The sequence below is a fragment of the Macaca fascicularis genome, chromosome 19 (genome assembly GCF_037993035.2).
Source record: "Macaca fascicularis isolate 582-1 chromosome 19, T2T-MFA8v1.1".
Classification (NCBI taxonomy): domain Eukaryota; kingdom Metazoa; phylum Chordata; class Mammalia; order Primates; family Cercopithecidae; genus Macaca; species Macaca fascicularis.
The window spans coordinates 15,555,073-15,560,257 of record NC_088393.1 but is presented as its reverse complement, the minus strand read 5'-3'; the positions used below and the strand labels follow the sequence as shown (position 1 = coordinate 15,560,257).

Genomic DNA, 5,185 nt, shown 5'->3' with positions numbered 1-5,185 from the left:
ATACTTCTTAAATAGTCATATCTCATTATTTTTCACTGTGCAGTCTTCCATGTGATTGACTTTCTATCACAGTCTCTATAAAGGGTTCTGTTCTTCTCTTTGGTGTTGTTTACTTCACCATGAAAAGGCCTATTTCAGACATATTTAGGGCATGTCTGCCAGTATGCTTTTTATTAGATCTGGATTCTTTTTTTTTTGAGACAGAGTCTTGCTATGTTGCCCAGGCTGGAGTGCAGTGGCTTGATCTCAGCTCACTGCAAACTTCGCCTCCCAGGTTCAAGTAATTCTTCTGTCTCAGCCTCCTGAGTAGCTGGGACTACAGGCATGCGCCACCACACCTGACTATTTTTAGTAGAGATGGGGTTTCACCATATTGGCCAAGCTGGCCTCAAACTCCTGACCTTGTGTTCTGCCCGCCTCGGCCTCCCAAAGTGCTGGGGTTACAGGCATGAGCCATCACGCTGGGCCTAGATCTGGATTTCTTAAGTGGAGTCTGAGTTTCTTGGCTTGGGGTTTCATTTTACTTCAGTTTCTGAAGATTTGAAGTAAACCTTCGTACTTTTTCATGACATGAATCCCTCAGGGAGTGTGTTTTATACATTTATGTTTTCCATTGTTGGGTGCATATATATTTATGATTGTTGTATCCTGTTGCTGAATTGATCCCTTTATCATTATATAATGTTTTTCTTTGTTTCTTTATAGTTTTTTATTTAAAGTTTGTTTTGTTTTTTGTTTTTTTTTCCCCTGACATAAGGATTATAATCCCTGCTGTTTTTTGGCTTCCCTTTGGGTAGAATATATTTTTCTTTCTTTTCTTTTTTTTTGAGACGGAGTCTTGCTTTGTCGCTCAGGCTGAAGTGCAGTGGTGTGATCTCAACTCACTGCAACCTCTGCCTCTGGGTTCAAGTGATTCTCCTGCCTCAGCCTCCCTGGTAGCTGAAATTACAGGCATATGCCACCATGCCCGGCTAATTTTTGTACTGTTAGTAGAGATGGGGTTCCACCATGCTGGCCAGGCTGGTCTCGAATGCCTACCTCAAGTGATCTGCTCACCTTGGCCTCCCAAAGCATTGGATTACAGGTGTGAGCCACCATGCTCAGCCCTAAAATATCTTTTTCCATCCCATCTCTTTCATTCTGAGTTTCTTACAGGTGAATTAAGTCTCTTGTAGGCAGCACATGATTGGGTGCTCCTTTCTATCTATTCCTTCACCCCATGTTTTTTGATTGGAGAATGTCATTCATGTCCATTCAAGGTAATTGTTGACAGGTGAGGACTTACCATTGCCATTTTCCTGATTATTTTCCAGTTATTTTATGTATTCTTTTTGTTTCTCCCTCTTTTACTGTTTTTCTTAGTGCTTAAATGATTTCTCCTAGTAGTATGTTTTGATTTCTTCCTTTTAAAACAAGCTTTATGTTGGGATGCTTCAAGAATGTGCATGTCCGCTGGGCGCGGTGGCTCATGCCTGTAATCCCAGCACTTTGGGAGGCTGAGGCAGGTGGATCACGAGGTCAGGAGATCGAGACCATCCTGGCTAACGCGGTGAAACCCCGTCTCTATTAAAAATACAAAAAAATTAGCCAGGCGTGGTGGTGGGTGCCTGTAGTCCCAGCTACTCGGGAGGCTGAGACAGGAGAATGGCATGAACCCAGGAGGCAGAGCTTGCAGTGAGCCGAGATCGCACCACTGCACTCTAGCCTGGGCAACAGAGCGAGACTCCACCCCCCCGCCCCCGGCAAAAAAAGAATGTGCATGTCATCTTTGTGCAGGGGCCACGATCATCCCTGTATCATTCCAGTTCTAGTTTATGTGCTGCCAAAGCGAACACTGATTTCTGACTTCTTCCTTTTGATTTGTTGTGTATGTTATAGGCCTTTGCTTTGTGCTTGCCATGAGGCTTGCAAAATACATCTTATAGTGTTAAAAGATTATTTTAAGATGATAACCACTTAACTTTGATCACAGAAATAAAATATCTCTACACTGTTACTCCTACTTTGTATCAAACTTTTCATTTAGGTTATTATGGTTTTTTCTTTCTAGGATTTCTATTTGTGGTTCTAATTGTTTGTACTTCTTTGCCAAACTTCTAATTTTGTTTATAGAGTTTTTTCAAATTTCATTTAATTTTCTATCTGTATTTTCTTTTAGACTCCTGAACTTTTAGAGAATCATTGTGAATTCATTTTCAGGCATTTTATAGATTTCCTTTTCTTCTGGGTCTGTTACTGGAGCTTTATTATTTTTTTCTAGTAGTGTCATTTTTTTTTAAAACATAAACCTGTGTCCTATGTAGTCGCTTTTATATTTGAGGAGATAGCCATCCTTTCCAGCCTTTGCAGGTGTAATTTGGTTGTGGTGGACCTTTATTATTTAGTTTAGGAATTTTGGATGGGCTGGCTAGTTGAAACTCTGGACAGGCAGACTTTGCTGTGGGGTTCTCTAACTGGGCTGAGTTGCTTCCTGTTCTCTGAGGTTGAGTGATTTTTCTGAATGTGCTCCACAGTCTTGTAAGGGCACTGGCTGGACTCTGCCATCATGTGTGGCTGCTGGCTGGGCTCTTCAGTTGTCTCTGATCAGGCATGGTTGGATGTTGTTTTCCCTGGCTGGGTGGTAATGTTATTAGGAACAACAACATGCACCATGTTTCTTGCACATGATGCTGTTTGCTAGTTTCTATGGTGTGTCAAGTGTAGTAAGCCATTCTTGGCATTGCTATCAAGAAATACCTGAGACTGAGTAATTCATGAGGAAAAGAGGTTAAATTGGCTGAGAGTGCTGCAGGCTGTACGGGAAGCATGGTGCCAGCATGCTTCATGGCGTCATCTGCTTTGCTTCTGGGGAGGCCTCAGGAAGCATTACTCATGGTGAAAGGCAGAATGAAAGCAGGCAATTCACATCACAAAAGCAGGAGCAAGAGAGAGAGTGGGGTGGGATTGCTCCATACTTTTAAATGACCAGATCTTGCAAGAACTCACTCACTATTGTGAGAACAGCAGCAAGCCATGAGGGATCTGCCTCCATGACCCAAACACCTCTCACTAAGCCCCACCTCCAACATTAGGGATTATAATTCAACGTGAGATTTGGGTGGGGACAAATATCCTAACCATATCGGCACCTCTGTTGGTGGGGATGCAGAGCAAGCACCAAAACCCATGAACTGGTTCCTGTGAGCCCCTTCTCCGCTGTTCTTTGACCCAACTGACCCCTGGTGTCCAGCCATGCCGGCATTCCCAGCATCTCAAGTGGGACGAGATAGGAGCAAGCTACCCGTGAAGCATCCCAGAATGGTAGAGAAGCTGAATGCTCACTTCCAACTCATCCCTTCTACTGCAAAAACCATGGGTCCAGGAGAACTCTCAGCATATGGTGTCCTGCTGGCCCCAGGGAGGGGCAGTGTAGTCAGAGAGAACCATTCCTCTTACTGTTTCACCATGACTGTTTTTTTTTTTTTTTTTGGCTCTTCAGTATGAGGGGGCATCTCAGCCTCACTCCCAAGGTCTTGATATTAATGATAGAATTCTTGACTTTGAAGAGTTGCCAGCAGATTTCTGGTAGGTGAAGTAAGTAAAGACAGAAAACTTCTATTCCACAATCTTGCCGATCTCACTCTCCTGAAAGTGTTATTTGGTTCATTTCAGATTTGCCTTCCTAAGGTTTTTCATTTTTTTGAGACAGAGTCTTGCTTTGTTGTCCAAGCTGCAGTATAGTGGCATGATCCTAGCTCACTGCAACCTCCACCTCCTGGGTTCAAGCAATTCTCTTGCCTCAGCCTCCTGAGTAGCTGGGATTACAGGCACACACAACCACACCTGACTAATTTTTGTATTTTTAGTAGAGATGGGGTTTTACCATGTTTGTCTGGCTGGTCTTGAACTCCTGGCCTCAAGTGATCCAACTGCCTTGGCTTCCCAAAGTGTTAGGATTACAGGCATGAGCCACTGTGCCTGGACAGATATTCTTTTTCACATGGAACTATAGCAGACCCTGTAAAATTCTCACCTACATCCCCATGGCTCTTAGTTTTCTTGCTCAGCAGCCAGACTTTGAATTTTCTGTAGACATGGCAAGCGGCATGTGCTGGCACTTTAATGCCTCCTGAGAGAAACCTTCAACCAGTGGCTAATGGGACTGAGTGGATATATTCCCAAGCTCCCTCATACCTCAGGTAGAAAAACACAGAAGTGTATATTCCTGGACACGTCCAAGGGTTCTGCGCATAAGATTAAATTCCAGTGGCCCACGGCAGTACCTTCCTAGGTGATGTGCGTTGAATTGGCTGTTTACCTTGCTTGTTTCACTTCCCACTTCCCTACGCATGTCATTTGAAATCATCTTCTACATAGAATGTTTTCTCTTGAATCCTTATCAAGCATCTGTTTCTTGGGAAATTCAAACTTACCATTTTCCTTCCACATACCAAATATCATTTTCTCATACATTCCTCTGATTTTCTTATCTGTGGAAGAGTCACTTGCTAGTTGTGTGACTCTTAGGAAAACAAAGGACTTATGTTTCTGAGTGTCCCTTTCGGTTTTTGCAAAACAGGAATTACTACTATTATTATTTTTCTGAGATGGAGTTTTACTCAGTCACCCAGGCCAGAGTGCAGTGGCATGATCTCAGCTCACTGCAACCTCCGCCTCCTGGGTTCAAGCGATTCTCCTGCTTCAACCTCCCAAGTAGCTGGGATTACAGGTGCCCACCACCACACCCAGCTAAGTTTTTTGTATTTGTAGTAGAGATGGGATTCCACCGTGTTGGCCAGGCTGGTCTTGAACTCCTGACCTTGGGTGATCCACCCACCTGGGCCTCCCAAAGTGCTGGGATTGCAGGCGTGAGCCACTGTGCCTGGCCAGGAATGATTTTCTTTCCCCACTGCTACCTGATGCATTGCAGACCCTTATGAATCACTCTGTTTTACCCATTCTGTTGTCTCCTCTCTGTCTCTTTACAAGCAGCAGGAAAATGGGACCCGGCTGGTGACAGAATTCCTGCTGGTGGGATTCTCCAGCCTCCCACACCTGAAGACCACACTCTTCACCCTGTTCTTCCTCACCTACCTGGTCACCCTCGGTGGCAACGTCACCATTGTCACCATCATCCATACGGACAGGTTGCTCCACACTCCCATGTACCGCTTCCTGGCGGTTCTGTCCCTCTCAGAGACCTGCT

General features: G+C 44.4%; 1 pseudogene; it reads right to left on the bottom strand.

Annotated features, from left to right (window-relative positions):
- Positions 1-1,744: 1,744 nt before the first annotated feature.
- LOC123570416 (U6 spliceosomal RNA) lies at positions 1,745-1,835 on the bottom strand (annotated as a pseudogene).
- Positions 1,836-5,185: the final 3,350 nt, after the last annotated feature.